General features: G+C 24.1%; 1 protein-coding gene across 10 annotated transcripts in view; it reads left to right on the forward strand.

The window, feature by feature from the left end:
• The first annotated feature begins 327 nt into the window (after positions 1-327).
• The window catches only part of PMCA (plasma membrane calcium-transporting ATPase 3), a 428,157-nt gene continuing 404,741 nt past the window's right edge, over positions 328-23,743 (forward strand). For 4 of the 10 annotated variants that reach the window (XM_067273462.1, XM_067273313.1, XM_067272783.1 and 1 more), the window contains exons 1-2: positions 328-508; positions 16,640-16,669. The gene's annotated coding sequence lies outside the window, so the exon portion shown is untranslated. Of the gene's footprint in view, positions 509-16,639; positions 16,670-20,491; positions 20,563-23,743 lie in introns of those variants that run through there. The other 6 variants (XM_067273535.1, XM_067273391.1, XM_067273185.1 and 3 more) reach the window with 3 other exon arrangements.

Here is a 23,743-nt window from a genome sequence, read left to right on the forward strand (position 1 = left end):
ATATTTAAAACAGGCTGGTGTATAAATATGTACGTGTCTTCACTAAGAATTTTTACAAAGCAAATATTTAAATATATTGTAATAAAAATTTTTAAGTACATTATTGATTGATTCATTTTGAATTCTATAAATCATATTATATGCAATTTTAGTGTTGGAATAATAGTAATTATAGTACATTTATAGTCGAAGGAATATCGATCGTAATCTAAAATGTCGAAATAAATATTAAGAGAAGTTTAATTCGCGAACACAAGATGGCAGCATTGCTTGGTTTCTCGCTCCCAAACCCTGTGTATTCGTCCTTGTATGTGTTCCAGAAAAGTACCTAGTCATTGTGTTTGATACGACATAAAATTTAACGGTTGGCTTCCAAAGATATATATATATATATATTAATAAATATAAAAATTATTCGATAATTTGCATCGTATAACTGAAATATTCACTGCAGAAATTGTATCGACTAATCAAACATCTACCGTACACAGACTCACTGTATCATTGGGTAGGTGTTTCTTTTTTAATTTTTTACCGTATTTATACTGTATCGGATTACCGTACGAATTATAACCGTTATTCAATGATATATTACCGGTTCCTACACACGCGAGATAATTATTCAGTAACACACGATTACTATTGTAATTATCGTCCGCGTGTATCTGTATAACAATAGGTAACGAATATTTATTTATTTTAACTTTTGTGTCTTACACTGATCTTTCGTAGCTCCTCCCATTTCTAGGAACAGATGTTAAAAACCAATATTATTGATTGCTTCTTGGAGATTTTCTGCTTTTAGCAGCAAAAAACAAAAAAAGTTCAATTGCTTCACTTCTAGGAAAAATTTTGCATAAAGTATTTATCTTCCGATCCTAAAAATAAAAACCTTATGCTTTTATTTTGAATTCCATTTAAGGAACGTTTTTTATTTATGCATTTTGAAGGCAGGTGTATTCCGGAATTAAAATATGAAAAACATATTTTGTTTAAGATGTTATCGATTAGATTTCGGATATTGTAAAATTTTCATATTTAAAGTGTAGATAACGCCGACGATTTCTTAAAGAAAATTCGTTAAAAATTTATATTTTTCTGTAAATAAAAAATTTTAAAAATAATTATTAGCCAAAACGCTTAAAAAATTCCGTTAATTTATAGTTTATCAGTCGAGATTTCAAATAAGAACAAATACTTCTTGTAAAATAGTGTACAATTTTTTTATTAAATACTTAATTTTGTTTCGTATGCTAGATTTTTTTCTCGTTAATTTAAATCTCTTTTTATCAAAGTAATTTGTGCATTTTTTTCTCGTATTTTTATCGAAAAAAATTCTTTATTCCCATCCAAAAATGTCATTGTTCCCTAGGGAAATCATATCGAATAGTCTCTATACGAAAATTCGAATACAGGAATTTTCAGTACTGTGTCTTCTTTCGACATATTTCACATAATTTTATCCGAAACTTATATATAAATTATAAAATGAATTTTAAACTCGGTTTTATTTTTTGAATATAGACAAAGCATTAAATAAGTAGAAAACAGTATTATTAATCAATTGCTATTTATTATGAATGATTTGTAAATTTCATAACTATACATGTAAAATCGATAATCAAGTCAGCATTAAAATCACCAGGAAGCACCTATGATAGTTTCTTTCCTTTATCTCAGTGTGACCTCACAGGAAAGGTGCATTATCAACTGTTACTTAATATATTATATTTCGTCGAATTTATAAGTTACAATATACAAGAAAAAAAGGAATTAAATTATCTGTACATTTATTATATTTTATTTATATTTATATTATTATTTACATTAATTATGATTCACTATCAAAACTCTTATCGACAACTACAGTTTATATACTAAAAAGATTTCATACAATTTTATATTATTTATTAATATAAAATAAAACAGTATAGTTTTTACTTTATTTTATTGTAAATAAAAAGGTAATATATGTATATATATTTTAATTTAAGCAACTTTAAATTTCAATAAGTTGGATCTTAAAATCTACATGTGTACATAGTTCTCTGTATAATAAAAATATGAGTAGATTTAAGCAGAATATAAAAAGAAATTATAATCAGAAAGTATAAATTTATAATCTTGTTATTTATTTTAGGAAATAAATATAAATATAAATTATTTGTTTATATTTTTCTCAAATTGATCTAAGAATAAATAAGCAAGATGCAAATGTAAACAATATTATTGGATGTATGATTAAATAAGAATATCTATAAATGCTAATTTAATTAATATATGAAATATCTAAAAATAAATAAATTTGTAATAATATTTAAAATGTTTTTTTTTTTTAATTACGCATTTTTATTTATTTTTTAAAATAATTTCCATCGAATGTAAGAAACTTATCAAATTTTTCCCGATAAGAGGATAAATCGTTTTTAACATGAAGAAAATTTGTCATAAACATAAAACGAAATTAAAGTTAAATTAAATTTTAGACGAAAGCAAATATTATGGGACAAAGTATAATTTCTCCATAGCTTCAAGGTCAAACGAGTAAAGTACATCAATCGATTGATTTAGTTCACTCTCGTGTAAAAAGCGAGATATTTTCCGCATTTTCTCATGCCTCACCCCTTCGCCACTTCAATAGAGGAAACCAATTGACATTCAGAGTGCCCTACTTTTTACTGTGTAATACTACTTTCACTACGAATCGACCAACCAATCGAGTTTCGAGCAGTCTACTCACCACCTATTTCTATAGTCAGCGCTTGATCTTTACCAGAACTGGGTCGGGTCATCGGTATAACCTTTCGCATTTTGCCGAGGAAAGAATGAATTTTCAAAAATATTTTATGCCCAATCATTATTTTCCGTCTCCATCTTTTTATTTATCATAATTACGAAAAGTATTAATCAAAATTACAGTCATTTTTCTAAACATTTCAATGCAAATGTATGTTGTCAAGTACGGATGAAAAAATATTTATAACTAAAAATGTTCGTTATTTTACATTAAATCGAAATAAATAAACATTTAAGAATAAAATTTTGCATACAATTTAATGGCGTATGCATTTATATATCGATTATTAATTAACAGAATAAATTTGAAGAACGATACTACTGATTAACCAGCTGAAAATAATAATTTTGGTGATTAACCAGCCATAACAGAATTCTTAGAAATTTTCTTTTATTACTATTGTGTACATATATTATTCTTATCGTTAAAATTATCAACGAAATTTGTCTATAAGTTGATCAAGCATGTTATAATTTAATTAACGTCGATAGTCAGAAAATCCTGTGGGGAGGAAAAAACATTTTTTTTTCTCCTTCGTGTCAAAGTCATAATGCCAAAAGTTCAGTTTGTAACAAAATTCCTAGCCAACTCTGGAAGTGATACAAAGTTCAAATTTGGCACCGACACAATCTGTACAAGAATAATTTGGTCCCTAACATCTTAAAAAATAGTCAGACAGAGAGAAAGACTCAAAATTTCTCAGAATGAAATAATTTATTCAGAAGTATAAATATTAAATATAATAAATTATTATTAAAATGTCATAAGATTAGTCTGTAACGTTATAAAAGCCTTTATAATAGACTTGTGTCGTAATTAAACCATATTTAGTGTTTTAAAAGTCATATTCTCACCGATTATTTAGATGTTTTAGAAGTTTCATACGTTTTTATTTTAAATACACGTATTGTACACACGCATGTATATAATGCTACACGCATATATCTGTAGGGCATTTACTATAAATGTATGTAAAGTTAAACCCCGTTAATAAAGTCCGAAAGGACTTAGAAAATGGCGCTTCGTATTAACGAAATTTATGTTAACCGAAGTCGTTAACACTGAAATATCTGTTCTCGTTCTGGGATCAGCAAATCTACTTTGCATTAACGCAGAGTTTGCGTAAACCGATTACGTAATAACGGGGTTCGAGTGAATATGATTTTATTTAACATGTCTGTGGTAACATGTATTAGAAACTTCTACGAAATCCATGCATTTAGTGTGGCTTTTTCAATTGTATGTTGTTTTATTTTGAATCTACGAAAAAACAATAGAATTTTTTAAAAAATGAAATATCATATATTAAGGAGAAAAGAAGTGTAATTATTCAAGATTTATGATTATTAATATATTTAATTTATAAAAAAACAAAGACAAAATGAATTGTTTTTCGAGAGAATAATGAATTACCCGAAGATTTTTTTTAATCATTAATACATTTAAAAAAGATAAATAAGTAAATAAGCAATTTTATTTTATTAAAATCGCGGTATTTTCACTAACTTTTTATCAGAATATAATTGCGAGAAGTGACATAATCAAAATCTCTTTTACTTTATCCTTTTTTCATAATCAAATCTGTAATTTATGTCATGTAGACCTACTGTAACCCAGTTCCTTTTTTCTTCTCATCATCTTTTTTTCTAGAAGAATAACCCAAGGGCTGGTTTAGATGTAATTCTTTCTATAAAACATGGCAGAGTTCCAAATGACTTGGCATCATCTTATAATTGCTTTATTCTGTTGCTGGCAAATATAATCTCGGTTTTCCTCAAACTAAAGAAAATTGATTTAGATATGGCGATATTTCAATTAAATACTTATTTTTGGAATTTAATTCTTTTTTCCCCGTTTTCAATTTTTAAAAACGTAATTTATAAAGTAAATAACTTTTTTCGGATTTATAAATTGTGTTTCTTTTAGTGTCAGGAAGTTAAATAATTTAATTTTTTTTTAATTTTTTTCTGTTAAGAAATGGCGAAATTCACCTTATTCAATGGACGTCTCTTTAATAATTTTATAATACTAATTGATAAAAAACAGGAAAATAATTGTTTCTTTAATTAGATGTTAAATAATATGTTCTTTGTTTAAAAAAAAAACTTCGTAAACGACATGTTTTCCTGCAATAAACTTCTATTTTGAGAAAAATATCTCTCCTGTGAAGTCTTACGGAGGTGAATGCGTGAAAATTCACTGAACAGTAAAATACACATAATAGTAACTGGCTTTAAAAAAAACTGTCTGATTTATGTGTTGAGATTCCAACAAAACGCAGCTATTATTAAACTAGCATTTAGCGTATAGTCTGTAACTGTGGCATACTTAAGGGGGTGATGTTAGTGTTGCATCTCCCCAGAGGCTTTAAAAAACATAAAAAATAAATAATTTTTTATAAATAAACGATACTTTATATTACGCTTAATTTTTCTTCCTTCTGGTTATATTTTTTACATCATCCTCCCAGATCACCCCAGAGCAAAATCTTAGTTACGTAACTGTTCTGTATACGTATATACGTACACCTCTCTCTACGTTAAAAAATTTAAATAAAAAAAAACTGTACGAGTATCATATAAATTTATATTTTAAAAACTTCACGAATTATTTTAATTTTACCAAACTATAATAAAAGTAAACGAAAGATAATTGATAAGAATTATTATTATCTCGAATTTTATGTAAAGTTATAAGTTGTATAGCGCTGCCCAATGTACCGGTCCTTCCCAAGATGACATTAAATCTTAAAAAAAAAGAAAAAAGAGTAAACAGCAGAGATCATAAAAATGGAGTTCTCTATAAAACCAGTTGAATTAAATTTTTTACAGCAATTCATTTTGATGCTTTACGATCGAAGACGTTCTACTTAGTAAGTGAAATAAATAAATCTGGTTATAGGTCTGTTGTTTGTTATTTTGTTTTATTACTTATAAAGTTATTTTTATGTAAAGAAAAAATATTATTATATAAAATTCCATAAACTGAAGTAATCATAAAATACCAATAAAATCGCTCAGATTTTTTTTCAAAATTGATATAATTATACATGTTTATTTCAGTTATTTGTATTATTTCTTTACAATTATTTTAAAAAATAATTCTATGTATTATTAAATAAAATTAGTTTAATATTTAAAAGTAAATTAAGTAATCTAATGGAAATGGTTTCATTCGATAAATATCTATGGTTTTGCTATGTAGAAAAAGTGTTACAGTGTTTTTCTTACGTTGTCGGGTGCTATCTCCTCCTCGCTATACCCTGCACTTCTTAGATAAGGGAAATGTCAGCCTGGAAAAATGATCTCTTCCGTTGGGATTCCCTCTAACGGAGAATTAGAGAACGATCGAACGGCCATGTAAGCCGAAATGCTTTATTGTTAACTAAACTGGACTTCATTTGTACAAACGACGTTCACAATGGAAAGTAAATACAATTAATGCAAAATTTACTTTCAAAACTTTCCATTTTTATTGTTTTTTTTCCTGTTATCGAAATGAATTTTGAACCTCTCTCCCCAAAAACGAGAGAAATGTTACTTTATAATAATGAATTTTTAAATTGTCTGACCAATAATCTAAACAAATCCTGTTTATATTGTAAATGGAAATTTACATAAATTGTGATAATTTATTATAATGCATTAAATGATATTGTAGCAGCACATTTTGATTGTACTGTATATTCATATTTTAGAGGATTTATCGCTAACTTTCCTGTTTTGTCTGCTGCATGCTGTTTGTCTGTACGCAAAATTTTTCGAAAATTGAAATTAAATCGCGGGTTTTTTGATAGTGAAGTAGGAAAATCGCTCTCGCATCATACTAAGAAACGTCCTTCTTTTATACACAAACATATACGTGTATGTGTATAAGAGATATCCTGTGAATTTTAGAAAAATTGTCTATAATTATTTCCATACATTTTAATTTTTTAAATATATTTTTATGAAAATGAGACACGTTTAAAGTTGGATAAACTCAAATAACACTTACAAGTATAAATATTCTACATTAATAAAAATAAACGTTTAAAATTTATAATTATAACAATTAATCACATTTAATGTGAGGTTGTTTCTGTTTTATATTTTATCTTTTAGAAACGTTTATTTAAAAATCTTCTTATTTTATGTAAAATATAATAAAAACATTAGGAAAATATTATACATTTTATTTACTCAGTGCAAACCGAGTTTAAAATCGATTTCTTTGGACCATATAATTTATTCGTTAAGTTAATTAAATTTGACTAAACATAGAAATGGAGTTCTTGAGAAGTTGTAAAAGCAAAAATGACAACGATTCCAAAACTGTACTTTGTTTAAATTATTAAAATAATTCTAGATTTTGTATTAATTAATAATTAAATATTAGCTTATTTAAGATTTTAACAGTTCAAGTCAAAATGTACATCAACTCTACAGAGAAGTACAGTACACTAAATATTGATACATTAAAGATTAAATAACTTACTACTGATAATATCTATTATTGTTTTTATAGTTTATGGATATTTAAATTAGAATAGTGAAATAAATTATTATATTTTTATTTAAATTTTCTAATGATTGGATTTTATTTAATTTAGGCATGTAATATTTAAAGCTTATTTTAACTATTTGCTTTTTAATGTACGAAAATTATAAAGGAAGTTAATGAAAGCAAGGTGTAAAAATAAACTACAGGATAAACTAAAAAAATTAATTGATAAATAAATTTCTTATTGATAATATTCAATAGGAAATTTTCTTTGATACTTGATTGCTTCTTGTTCCCTTTATGCTCACTTATGCTCACTTTATATTCTAAATAAGAATATTTCTTGTTGAATTACTGAAATATAGAAATCATTTCATTAAAAATATTGATATAGGAAGTGCTATATGTATTTGTGATAACAGAATTTCGTCGTTGAATTTTCTACATAATTATCTTCTCTAATTTACATATATGAAAATATAAGTAGTTTTTTACAAACAGTCATGACCTTATAAACTACAGTTTATTCATTTATCAAATTAAGTTCATTTTCAATGCATAAATAAGCTATTATCTTACCTCATTCTGAAATTATAATAGTAAATAAAATATTGCATATATGCTAATTTTCAACATTTGATACTTCTATTTTTATTTAAATATAATGGTTTTAAAATATCAATAAATAAATGCAATAATTCTATTTGAAATTATAGTAAAATTGAAGAATATATATATTAAACCAGACGTCTTAATAGTAAAAATTAAAAACACGGTAAAATAATTTAAATGTACGGTTATTATACACAATGTACTGATATATACACTTAGACAGAAGTTATTTTATGGAATTTAAAATACGTATTATATTTGAAAATTTTAACCTAAAAGTCAATAACAGAAAATGTTTTTGCTTAAATTGAAGAATAAAATATACGTTTAATAACTTTTCCGGCCAAACTTTAAAATTGTGTGTGGCGCCATCTATTATGAGTTTTTATTTTTAAAAAAAATTTACATTATTAATTATTATAAAATGGCAAAAGCTTAATTCTGAGGTAGATATGAGTTTTATAAAAAAAATTACAAATGCTAATAACGAGTAAAATTTCTAATTCCTACCCCACTCGAGATAAGACACACTATCCCCTCTATCTCACCACCCCCTCGACCTTTAACTAATAAAATTTAATAGCATTAATCCCCATAATACACAAACCGCTCTAGAAAATTTCAGAAATTTATGACAAAAGGCACAGGAGTTATTAAGCTTCAAATTCCATATTCGTACACACAGTAAATTTCAAGATTTTTGCATTTCTCGACGTTTCTTGGTCCCAAGAGTCCAAAAAGAGAAAAATGTAATAGTTTGAAAATCATTACAAATATTTACTATTAAATATGTTGTTTGTACAGTACATAATAAAGCAAAATTTTATTATATGAGCAATACAGAAACTATGATAGTAATTATTTACATATAAAGAAAATATGTATTTTTTCTTCATTATGCTAACGATTTAAGAAACATTTTTAGAAATTTTCCTTTAATAACTTTCGCATTTGAGGTTCATATATTAAATGTTTTACAATATAAGTATTTTCAATATGGAAATTTTATTTTTTTTAAATTTTAAATGATAATTATATTATTATAAATTTAAAATATTCATGAATATAATTCAATTTGGGATCAGAATGTCTCGACAAAGGGTTTTGCAAAAGCATCTTGCAATTGTTTTTCATATAATTTTATTTTGAAAATTTAATGAAAATAGCATTTTATATTTCTTCTTCGAGACTTAGAAGAAAAAATAAACAACGAAGCACTACTGCTGTATAATTTATCGAATTAACAATAGTATACAAACATAGTTGTTATTTCATAGAATAAAACAGGTGTATTTAATAATGCATTATCAACCGTTTTCAATTATTTTAATGTAGAAGAAACTATCAGGATAGAAAAATGATTTGTGTGTATACTCTTTGAGTTTTTAATTTGAATATGCAATTTAAAAGAATCAATAAACGCGAATTTATTAATTTTATGGCTAATATTTGAAGAATTTTTATAATTAGAAAAGCAAAATATCTTTTTCTGTATTCTCAGTACTCAGTAATGTTTATTGAAAGTTATATAGTAGAAGTATTGTATATGGAAAAAAAATTGCATGACAATCAATTGGAATGATTTTTAAAATTGTGATTGTATTTCCCAGATAAATAAAATATAAATATTGTGTAATTATATATGTTTGGAAGTTGTGATGTAATACACATTTACGATTATTATTTTATGACGTCATAAATGTCGCCGGTTATGAAGTCACGTATGACATCACATTGTTTATTATTAGAAACTGTCTAATAGAGCGCTTGAAACTTAAATTGAACTACGACTCGATGTGAAATTATGCGAGAATATACGTTTACTGTATATATATTTCGTTTTGACCGTAGGTATGTCTGCCCGCAAAATTTCCCGGAAAGACAGACAAATATATCGACAAAATAAACTAAAAAAATATTTTAAAATTATTTTAGGAATCTAAAAGAAGAACAATTGATCGATAAAAATAAATCAACGATAAAAGTAATAAAATTACTTGAATTAATCAAAATCATATGAACTATAAATTGATTTTATAGAGAATTGTTTTGGAAAATATTTAAAAAATCGAAGTTCATAAAAAATTTCATAATAGTTTGGAATTATGTAAAGTATACATGTATTATATCTATCATTTATGAGAGAATTTTGACTCAGTTAATTATTCTAAATTAATTAAGATATTAAACCTATACATATATGCTACCATAATATTTGGATACACTTCGTGATAAACAATAATGGTAAAGTAAAATAACTAAACTAAAATTAATTATTATGAAATATGTACATATATTTTCGAAGTTAATACGTATCTTCAATATAAACACAGTACATAATAATACTTAAAATATGTATAAAATTAAATTCACATAAACATAATACATAAAATACATACTGTATTACAATACATTTTTTACATAAATATTAAAATTAATGTGTAAGTATTGAAAATATTTATTTTCAATTCTAAAATAATGAATAATTAAGCAATTTTGATTTGAAATTTAATTTAATTAATGATGTATATATATATATATATATATATATATATTATATAATATTTATATTTATATTTTATATATTTAATGTAGTGTGTAATGTAAACAATATTTGTAAATTCTTACATTTGTATAAACATATAAATTAGGTTGCGAACTTCTAAGGTGAAATATAACATATAAATAGAGAATGAGACCATTTTTTATTGATATATAAATATTTTTATTATATACTTTGCGTATATATTTTCTCTGTTCTGATATAATATTAATAACAAGAAATAATTTTTCTTCTACAATTTATATTATGCAATGATAAATATTAAATGTCAATTAACTATTTTTCCATTTAGGATAATGTAACTTGACAACTATCTGAATCAGAATATTCGATTCTAGTCTGAATATTCTAGTTAATAATATGATTATTAAAGTATTAAAGAATATTTTTAATTAATTACGTTAAATATATATATATATAAACATCAATAAGAAACTAGGAACTAAGATTACTGAGTAAGAAACTGGGAGTATGAATAAGGAGCTAGGAGTATAAATAAGGAGCTAGGAACTAGGAATACTTCAAGTTCTGATTGATGTACTGTACTTTAAACACTGCTAGGAGTACTTCAAATCTGTTTTTTATATGTCCTATATATTTTTGTTTTTGCATTGCATCTTTTGTCTAATATTGTATTATATTAAATTAAAAAATATATAAAAACAAAATTAAAAATTTGTCGCCGTTATATCGTTTTAATTATCAACAAAATTTATATTGATAGAAGTATGTCAAAGGATATTATTTTCAGGAGAATTGAAAGCTCACAATACATTCACAAGCTCAAGAATTTTCTTGATTTTGTTTATAAATTATAAAATAGAATACGAGAAAAGTGCTTTTTAATTAAAATTAGAGATAAAATGAATTAAGTTCGTATCAAAGAACTATTCGTACATTACCACTAAATTTTCTTAATTATAAATTAACATTTTGATTTTAATTATAAACTAAAAGTTTAATTTAAAAAACAGTTATAATTATTATAATAAAAGAGAGAAATAAAATCATTTATAATTCTATTTTCGATTATTACAAACTAGTTTAAGAAACTATCAGCGATTAAAAATTGTAATTTTTTACTAAAATATTCCTAAAATAACAAATTAGAAAAGAATTAATACTTTACCAAAAATTATTGCAGTTAGGAAAATATGTTTTATAAGTAAAATTTTAAATTTAACGTGTCATAAATATAAATATTTATTGATATTGGTCATATTTTATCGTTTTATGTAGCCATATTTTTTGGGTGTCCATTAAATTCTTTAAAATATATATATATATTTTTTTATTATGATATATGATATAAAATACAGCTATAGGTCATGCAGAAATATACATGCTAGAGATTAAACTTTAATTACATAATTAAATCATGTATGAATTGCTTATAATCTGCATTTAGTTAATTGTCCTTTACTATTTAATTGATACGAATTCATGAAAGTTTTACATATGTATTTAAATTAACTCTATTACGAAGACCTAATTTTTATTGGGGGGTGAACGATCTCCGAAACTTCAATTGTAAATTTATTAATGCATCGGAGATGTTAATTTTTTTTATTATTATATTATTTATATTGAGTTTGGAATTTTCCATATTGCTCTAGAATATTTTTTTGGTATAAAGTTTGGACTGCGGAAGAATGGAAATTTGTATTCAAGCTGAGAAGTGAATCTCTATGAGATTAAAATATTCAAAAACTATTATGATTGGAGGATTAAACGATAGTTATTATTTAATCTGCCAGTCATATATCTAATAGTAATCATCGAGAATTCAGCTTAAATCAGATATAATTAATGTTTTCGTCATTAATAAATTCCGATGCCGAAAGTAATGTATGCCCTTTGTTAAGATTAATAATTATCTAATAATTTGGAATCCGAAATCCATTGTATCCTTTATGAAACGTTTATTAATTCGCCCGAATTCCTCGTTCTCCATTTAAAACATCAATTAATGCACCTCTTTAAGAATAGGCTATAGACCTTTACGAATTTTGTAACTAAATCGATTCTCCCAATGAACATATTTTAACAAATAAACAACATAAAGTAATTATTATGAATGGTAATAATACGTTACTACATTAATATGTTGCGTGTGGTATAGCATAAAACCGGGTGAGAGTTTTTTCAACTCATATAACTCGCTTAACCACATTAAGCGAGTTATATGAGTTGAAAAATTACTCAAAAAATTAAATGAGTTGTAAATTACTGTCTTAAAGACAGTGATTTAGAAAGCGGGCTCTTGGGTTAAATTCAATGTTAGCTACCCAAAATCTTCAGTTTTCTGTGAAGAGTACGATATGGAATGTTAAACTCCGCTTGCTTGATAGTAATTTAGACGTTTAGTAGGTACTGTTTCAGCTAGAAGAACTAAGTCCTTTTCGATTCATTTTCCTCTATTGGCATCAGTTTCCCTTCTTTTGTATTCAGTAGGCATCTAAAGTTAAATTTAATTAAGTTCATAATAAAATATTTCAGAAAAAGTACACATCTCTCCCTTAAATCCACTAGGCATCTCTCCCGTATGCTTTGGGTGAGATGCCTAGTGGATTTAAGGAAGATATGTATACTTTTTTCTGAAATATTTTATATTTCAGGAAAAAGTATACATATCTCCCTATCTATTTCTATATTTTAGACTAAAATTACTAGGAGGACTTCTGACTTTGACTACTACATGACCAACTAATCCTATTTTCACATGAAATAGAAATATCACTTAAGCGTATTCTAATTTCGGAACATTTCGTGAAATGTTCGTATAAATGTGAATGCCACAAAAAAAAAGATTACAGTGTAGCGCAATGATAAACATAAACTTATTTTTAATGAAAATATCGGCAAAACAATCATTCGAAAAATAATTAAATATAAGAATGTTAAGTATCGTCACCATTAAAATGACTTGTGACTTGTTCTACTGAGTATTATTTGAATAAACAATCTCTAGGCGTCTCTCCCGACTAGGCATCTCACCCGTTTTACCTTATATAATATATGTTGTATATTTAAACGATTAAAATTATTATTAATTATTATCAAATTAGTTAAGTTGATTTTAAATCAACTTAAAGAAGCAACTTGCGTGTTTTATGTAGAATTTATACAGTTTCAATTTAACATTTTTCAATTGACACTATAAATTGTATTCATAACACGCGGATTGCTTGTAAATCCATATTTTTCCATTAGGATTCTTTTTAGAAATTCGAAATAAATTCTATTTTATACAAAGAATCAATTATAATTTACAAAATTAAAATGTGCGAAAAGAAATACGTCTAGATTATTAAAATTGTTGTTATCTTTAGATAATATTTCTTAAAAATTTATGTTTTTAAGAATTCTTTATACTTATTACTGATTAAATTATATCTCAGTTTAAATTTGTCATTTTGATATTTTCATGTATTTTTCCTCTGTCGGTCTTAGTTAACCGCAATATTAAATTGACTGCCTTTGATAGACTTCATTTTCCTTTTTAATTTTCCGGCTGTTATATATAACAGAGGGAAAGTATGACGATCCGGCAGAAAATGTTCCCCAGATTTTTAAATTTTTCAACTCGGGGACTTTGAAACGTCGAGAAATGCAAAAAGAGGACATTTTTCTTGTATGTATAGATGTTAGTGTTTATGTGGGGGGCAGGATTTTGTTAATCCTGTTTGAAGCTTAATTACTCCTGTGCTTTTTAGCGAAAATGTCTGAAATTGAGCAAGGAGATTTGTCTATTAGGGAGATTGACGCTATTAAATTTTTATAATTACGGGTTGAGAGGGTGGGGAAATAAAGAGGCCATGTGTATCTCCAATAGGATCGGACTTAATGACGATTTTACTCGTTATTAGCATTTACAATTTTTTATAAAACCCATCTCTACCCTCAAAATTAAGCTTTTTGTTATTTTATAGTAGTTAAAAATATATATGAAGTTTTTAAAATAAAATATGATAACAGATGGCGCCAGCAAATGTTACCGGGAAAGTTAAGCATCTCGTTGCTGGAATTTTTAACACAGTTGAGCACAAATTGCTTTGACTAGAGGAATATATTTCCAGTTTGAAATTATACGAGAAATAGTAAAAAATATCAAGAAAATAAATAACTAGTTCGATATTTTTCATTCGCTTTATAAGACGTAAATAATGAAATAATTATTAATCCTAAAATACTTATCTTTTCTTAGTTTTATGATCTTTAAAATTTTTTCATTTTAGCTTTGGGGAAAGGTTTATGACTTTTTTTATTTATTTCCTTACGACCGACAAAAGTAGCACATATGTAATCTCAAAAATTGCTTATAAAGTGCTGAAGGTGCAAAAAGCTAGATGTATCCTTGCCAGAAAGGCAGATTAAAGATTTTTTCCAATATCTTTCTTCAAGATTTTTCGAACACTTTAAACGTTCTAAAAATCTTAATATTTTTTAAAAAATCTCACTAACTCTATTATTTGTAAATAAGTCATTTCGAGTGGTGCAACGTTTACTAAAATAATGATTCTTCTAGTAGAATTATTATTTATTTCTGTAGTAAATGGTCTTTTTTGTCTTTGTTTTAATTTTTATACTTTTTCCGTCATGTGGGCACTAAGAGTACCTTCACTCCAGGCCCACTGTGGTTTCGACCAGGCATCAATTACGTCACCGGGTGGTGAAGAACGGGATCTTGGGTTCCTCGGACGGTCATTAATGAATATAACACTTGACCTATATTTAACATTTCGTTTAAGTGTTGATGAAATGCTGACTTTGTACACTCGAAAATTTGAAATTTTCTGTACTTTGATGCTTTTTTATAGTTATTTATGCAATCGAAAAGTCAACTTTAAGCTATTTTTCTCACTTATGTCCAAATATTTTTCGCTTTCTACATTTGATAGAGGCATAAATGAATTGTGATGACAATGTCTATAAAATTTTAAAATTATTTTTATGGAGTCGAGTGTCATTTTACTCGAATTCTGGTTTATTAATATACTTAAACTATATCAAATTTTTCTTATTATCGTTATTTAGATGTTTTTTAAACGATTTTCTCTTTCTTACACTGTTGGATTTAACATTCTAATCTACATTTTCACAATTCATTCTGGATATGGAAGAGCTTCGTATTTAGGCATACTGTTTATTTTATTTTGTACTTTAATTTTTACTTTCGAAACACATTGAAATGAGTTTATTTTATCTATTTTGCTGCTTGCTTATTTTGCAGTAAATAAGAAAAATGATTTTTTTTTTAAATTCTCCGTGAGAACATCAAAATGAAGGAATATGATAAGCATAGAAAAGCTGAAGATAAGGAAAAATTGGTTTTGAATAAAAGGGAAGTAAAAAAGCGAATTTTATGTTTGTATGAATAGTTTCCTGATAAAAGTCATATTCTACGCATTTTTTAAAACGAGTTCACGCTTTTATATGTTAATTTATCAGAAGCGCAGATTAATATTTAATCAATCACTTCTCCAAACACTTAAATTTTCAATTAACTTTTATCTATTCAAAGGCTCATTATTCTTTGTCTTTATTTTGCTGCGAATTATCGAATTCTCCTTTTTCATATTCCCACGGTGTATTTTTATTAATACTAAATCTTATTTTTTTATTTATTATTATTTTTTTTACAAACTGATCGCTTCAATACTCCGTGGTCTAATTTTCTCTTTGTTATTATAAACATCTTACTGTGCATCTCTTTTATTGTTCTACGTTTAATGTTTTTCTTTCTATACTTTAATATATAATAGTAATAATAATAATATTTAATTTATTTATATAGTTTTTGTTGTACGAGTGAATAATTCAAGGTTTTTCTTTGAATTATAAAGTTCTATTGAATCGATCAACACCTTTTTTTCTTCATTAATAAAGAAATTTTTGATTGTAAACATTAAACTTATGTTTATGATATTAAAATATTCAATTTAATTTCATTTTATTACCGTTTTAACTTTAATTAGCTATTTATTTTTAAAATAAATATTGTTATTAAGCTGATTGTATACAAATTCAGCTAATTTATTAATTATTTTCACTTTTAATGATTTTTTTAAAAATTAAAATACAATTATGAAAAAATATATTTGCTTATGTATTTATAATTATGCCAATTATGTAATTAATCCATTTTATTTTATAAAATAAAACAAAAAAATATTTCTTTTCAGATACCGAATTGACCAACGAAATCGACTTCGGTGTGTACAATTCATTTTCATATTTCTGATTTCAATACACGTGAACTCGTTTAATTAAAGAAAAATAATAATCACTTAAAGTTTAATTTATTCTTCGATGTTTAAAACTAAGCAGTATATAACCATTTACGTTTTACGATAGTAAATTTTTAAATTCATGTAATTTAACAATTATAAAGACAAACTTATTCAATTAATTTGAAATTTTACTATGTTATATTTTGATTGAAAATTTATTTTAATGAAACGACTTTATTATTTTTATTTTTTTATTATATTTTTAAGCATCTGTCGTAATTTTTTTAATAATTTGAGCTTAATTTATTTCACTTAAATACATTAACAGATATCAGATTATACAAGTAACAGGAAATATTTCTACCAGAAAATATTGTAATAATATTTGGTTAATTATTTATTTTTAAATTTAAAAAGTATATTTACATTATAATAATAAGGAAATATTGATCGAACTATTTTATTTTATTTATTTTATTTTTTATTTTAATTATCTTGCAATGAGTATCCTAGATCAAATGCCGTTCGAAAATTATACAAATCTTCACGTGAAATTTCAATTTAAAATTGAATTTTTGAAGAAAAAAACACAATTAAAATGGAAAAAATAACTCCAATTTTAAGCAATTTTTATTCAAAAATAAAAAAAATTAAACTGATATAGTAAACTGTAAAAATTTATAAATTATAATAAGAAGAAGAGAGATATAAAATTATACACAAAGAAAAATTTAGAGCTAGATTATATAATGTCATATATTTTAACATGGAGCTATTTATAGAATTCGAATCATTTTTCCCCTTTATTTTATAATGCTCAGATCTATTCAATGTATAAGAAATTTAACTTGTCATTTAAAACCTTCATTTTTTAATTTGAAATAAGAGCGAGATTATATAAATTTCAAAAGACAACAAATTTAAAAAATGAAATTTGCAATATATATGTTTTTTAATCGAATAAATTTAAAATGATGCACGACGAGATCACTCAAAACACCTGCATTTCGTAATTTCGATAGAGGAAATCATATGTTTATTTTTTTCTTTTCTTGTGTTAAGGTGCGCTTTATTTTCTTTGTTTAATTTTATTTTAGTTTATCTCTTCCTGATTATATACATGTATTTGAACGGTTTCTCGGGATTTTTATCAAAGATAAAACTTCAGATAGGATCATTATTCCATTACTGGGCTACTCTCGGGATTAACTATCATTTCGAAATCAATGAATGTCGTCAATTCTTTCTTTTCCTATTTATTTTATTCAGCTCAAACATATTTATTATTTTGAATTCATAATTATAATTTAACTAATTAAAATTCCTCTTAAAATAGCTAATATTGTTCCGAATAAAGATTCAATTTTCTAAATCTTTTTATTATTTTAATAGAATTTTTTTCAGACAAAAAACGAAATTATTTTGCTGTATTATTAAGGATTATTAAATGTCAAATTCTTTAATGAAGTGAAAACAAAAAATAATACATTTGATTATAATTTAATGTTTTAAATTACAAATTTAATTGAATTCAAAATTTAATAATAAATTTTATTCTTAAAAGGTTTTCATTACCATTTTTTAAATATCTTTTTATTTTTATATATTTATATTTTAGTCAAAGCGTCTTGATAACTGCATTTTATGCTAAGATATTGCATAAACTATTATAGTTTATGCAATATCTTACGATAAAATACAAAATAATTCTTCTAATATGAAATATATATATATATATATATTTTTTTTTTTCATTAGTACAAGGCAATAATTTCTCACGAGTGGCATGCAGAAGAAAAAAAAATATTTTAATAAATTCAATTTTCATGCAATTTAATGCATAAAGAAGTAAAATTTTCATTTTATTTTCTATAGAAAAACCCATTCTACTTAAGTTTTTCGTACATAAAATATATTTTACATAATACTTAAAATCAAACGAAACTATTTCTTTACAACGATTATTTATTTCTAATTAATTTATTATTAGAATTATTGGGAAAATTTTTAATTTAGAAATAAGATTAAAATGAATATTTACGAATGACAAATTTCAGTTAATTTAACAAAATGATTTTTCAAGAGATTAACCGATACTGGGTTCAATTGAAACTTTGCAATTACAGTCGGTGGTGATACATTTGTTATCATTAATTTCCACAGAATTAGCCCATTGTTAACAAGTATATTAATATTTCTGATTTAATTATTATTAATAGTCTAAATACATTTCATAAGATAACATTAATTATTAGTTCTTCAAATGCTAATTAACATTTAGATAACAGGAAATGCTGATGATTTCTAATTTTGCTGTTTAATCGCCTATTTATTGAGAAACCAAATAACAAGGAATAAACAGGCAAAGAATTTTTGGAAAATAATTTAAAATAATAATATATTTCATTATAAGTTAATTATTACAAATATTTTATAACAGTTTGAATTTTCAAGCATTGTGAAAAATATAATATCATATTGATATTTATATCTAAATTACAAAATGGACTTTATATTTACAGATTTAAAATATATTACAGTTACAAAACACAATTAAGTGTAATATAGAGTAAAATTAAACTCATGTAAAGTCATTGGAATGTTGAAGTAATAATATTATTCCAAGATTTCAATGATCTTTATGGTTTTTAAGGTTGAACTTTAGGATTTATGGAGCTGATATAAATCACTAAGTAATTTAACATTATAAGAAAATCATTATTTTTTATAAATAAATTAAAAATTAATAAATATTAATATGTTACATTTTTATATTATAAAAATATAACATGTATATTTAATATATTTTTATAATGTAAAAATATATTAAATATTTTTATATGAAGAGGAAGGACATCAACTTGATATTGTCTTAACTAACGTTTATTTCTATCATTTTTATTTAATTAGATCCATAAGATTTATTTTGAATTGAATATTTTAAAATATGTATGGTAAAAGTTTTATAAATGCTATCACTTTTTAATAATTAATTATATTCTTTATATAACATATATAATTTTGTATATAATATGTATAAAATTATATATGTTTTATAAATATAGAATAAAATAAACTGCGCTAATTATAAAATTAATTGGAAAATTATGAAAATAGTATTTAAAGTAATTATAAAGATTATAAAACAAAAAATTCTAAACAAATCATAAAAATTATACTTATAAATTTGAAATTTATAAAATTTAAGTAGATACACATTATTTATTAAATTTATTATTAAGATAAGGAATTTGAAGAGTTATAACAGGACTGTAATTAGCTCTTAACATTACAATATTTCATTATGTATTTAACTTGTCATTTATTATTGTATTACATACATATATGCGTTCAACTTATGTACATACACAGTATAAGAATAATAATAATAATAATGAAAATTGCAGCATTAACAATGCAGATGTATATTTTTTAATATTAAGAATCAAAGATTTCAAAGAATCTACATGACTTTTAAAATTGAATTACAAGGTTTGTGATGGTAATACAAATCATTAAAGTGTTTAGTATTATGAAAACAATCATACAACACAATAAAATTATTATTTTATATAAATAAGTTCAATTATAAGATGAAATGCATTAAGAACTTATTAAAAATTTTTAAAAAAAGTGGTTTGCAACACTTCTCTTTCATTCTAGACTTTTGAAAGTTTAAACCGTGTTTAAAAATAAAGTCAGATTTAAGTTGTAGAAACTCACTGGGCAAAGTATGTAAAACTATTCGATTCAACGACCTCTTGGCATCGGCTGGCATAGCTAATGCTACATTTAGTCGTAGCTAAATATTCCATTTGCAAATGAAGTAAGGAAAGGACTATCTCGAAAATCCGGACCTATGCTCCTTGTTTAACGTAATATACTATTTTATACTATAATTAATTATACATATATTAAGTTTTTTTTACAAATCCATTTAAATATTAATCTTCAAAATTGTTTAGAATTTGTATTTTTAGAATTGGAATGGATAATTGAGAATTCACCATTGGATAATGGATAATGGATAATTCACCATTGTTTTCTATATGAAAATATATTTTTGTAGTTTTTTTTTTTAAATTCTGTCGAGAAATAAAATGTGTATTCGGAAACAACTTATAATCTTTAAATTTCGAAAATTAAAAATAAAATAAAATATTAATAATTCTACGTCAAGTAAGAGTGTTTAACATCAAGAAAGTTCAAAACTGCAACCAAGCATAATTTACAAATTGCAAATGAATGTCAGCTTACATTTTTAATTTTTATTTATTTTTTTCGGTTAATTAGAAATTATACAAAAATCATTCATCGTCATTTATTCACTTTTATTCGGAATTTTTCTTTTTCTGTATATAAATAAAATTCTGCAAAGTTAATTTACCGTTCAATTGCGTCAGCAGTTAGATAAACATCAGCTTCGTGTTCAAGCTCACAAAAGAACACCCTCTAGTGTTAAGTATTGCTATCACATTTGTCGATCTTAATTGTTCACGTTTGCAAATCTATACGATTGTGACGAAATAGGTTCATGCGATATTTTGTCTCGAATTTCTATTTTCATAAATAAAAGCCACCGGTAATTAAATTTACATGTCTTTTATTTACAGAATTTCTCTTGTAACAATTAAAAAATATATTAATTTCATTCTTATATCGATTTTATTATTATTTCTTTAAATAATAATCCGCTTAAAAACGTTTATTTACCCTTTTGCAATGGAATTATACATTAAGTATTCTTTAAAGTATAGACTTTATATATTTGTATCTTTTTAAAATGAATTTATGTCTTAAAAAATATATAAAATATGCTTTAATTGTATGAAAATGCTGAAAGTTTTATTATTAGAGCTAAATCTTTGTTCATTATTGAACTAACTTCAAGTATTTGTTTTTTAATGTTATAAAAATAATCACAATTGTTTCATTACCAATTAATTTTTTTTTATTTCTTAAAGAAGTTATAACAAAATGTTTTATAAATTTTTTCTGGTTTTATTTTAGTTAATTTTCACAGGAAAGAATTCTTCTTTGATTATTTTATTTGAAATATTTTCTATATAATGGTGATTTTTTAGATTAAACTATTAACCTGCATAAAAAAATCTCTTTTTATTATTTGTTTCTATTTATATAAAATGCACTCTGGAGAATGGTTTTGATGAATTTATTTTCGGCATTACTTACGTCATTATACTAAAAATGAATTAAATAAATTTAACGTTTATTTTCCTAAATAACGTTTTTATGAAATTACATCCAGAATTACACAAGAATGATAGAATGTTAATAGTTATTTGGAAAAGTCGACATTTTTTAATGATTTGTCATTAATTATATATTTTTTTAAAATAATTCATTTTCTTTTTTTAAAATAAAGTATTTATAGAAAATGAAAAGAAGAAAAAGGATAGAGTTGACAAACTTCTAAAATTGTTAAACAGATGTTTCTGTTTGTTTTCGCATTAAAAACAAAAAGGAAAAAATTATGGATTGTTGGGAGTAAAGGTAATTAAGTCAGAAATGCAAGGCGGTAAATGAGCAGAAATTCTTATGTTTCGTGACAAGAATAGAAGTTGAATGTTGTTAGTTCTGGAAGCAATCCAAATATATTTTGTCCCAAGTCTCCGACGCTACATTTATATTTTTTTAGTCCATTTTTTTTGTTTATTGATGAGACGTAAACATGATATTAATTTTTCAAACGTTAACTATTCGTTAAAATTTTTATTTTATCGAGTTGTTAACGTTTTAAAACTGTTTCGTGTCGTTAAGATAATTTATCGAAGTAAATAATTTTATAAATATATACTTAAATTAACTTATATATTTATCTATATTTATATCTATATCTATATAATAAACAAAAATTTTCATTTAGAATTTTTGTTTTTATTTTTATTTTTTTTCTTCGTAATTATTAAAATTGTTGTATGTTAAATTAATGTATGATTTCGGTATCATATTAAATTATTAATAATATATTAGCCATAATAACTACCTAACATTATCTGTTTTATTTAACTTATATTACCATATATAGTACGAAAACATTATCTCATAGATTAAGGTCACTCGGAGGAAGATACCAAATAGGGGAGGTTGTCTACTTGCTTGCCTATTATTTCTTCATTTACAATTAGATAGCAACTGTAGATAAAATACTTGTACATTTTAATGAAGAAAACTGAAATCAAATGGAAGAAAAACAAAGATTATTAAGTAAAGAAAAGTCATTTAAATTAAGAAGTAAATTCAAGATAAATGAAAAATTACTTAAAATCTAGGAATAAGATGATCTTCATTTTTTAAAAGTTTAGCTTGAATTTTACAATTCTGTTATCTTAATTAAATGATAGATATATAAAAACAGCGTGAGAAATATTTTGTGGTTGTCACGTTTCATATTTATGAAAAGAACTGACATTCGACATTTATTATTGGAGACTAGATGCATCTTCTTTTTGGAAACGTTTATATTAATGATGCGTAAACCTAATTATGTATACAGCTACACATAATAAACGATGAATAATTATTTAGGATATTCATAAAATTGCTTTAATATAATATTATCACGTTTATTTGGAATATTATAATTATATTTATTTAAATAAATATTCCGAAAATTTATTATATGGATCTTGGGAATTCGAAATAAATGAAAGAATTCGAAGAAAATTTATACTCGAGACTGCAAATAATAATGCTCAATATTCAGTTTATTGTAATAAGTCGGATATAAATAAATTACTATAATATAAATACTTATTGTAAGAAGTATTTATATTATAGCTGAAAAACATTCTTTTTCGAGAATATATACATTCCATTTCCATCATTTGTAATGATACATGCGTTTTGATTATTCGAATGATATCCATCCAACTGAGAAAATTGCAATGGTTATAAACAGCATTCTTTATAAACTATAATAAATTTAACCGTAAAAAAAAAGTTGCAAAAATTGATGATTGAATTTAAGTCTTTTATATACATTTCTTAATTCTGCATATGTCTTAGACCAATCTAAAAGTTTTAGCAATTTAC

This window comes from Centruroides vittatus, unplaced genomic scaffold (genome assembly GCF_030686945.1).
Source record: "Centruroides vittatus isolate TY-2023 unplaced genomic scaffold, ASM3068694v2 contig_10, whole genome shotgun sequence".
NCBI lineage: Eukaryota > Metazoa > Arthropoda > Arachnida > Scorpiones > Buthidae > Centruroides > Centruroides vittatus.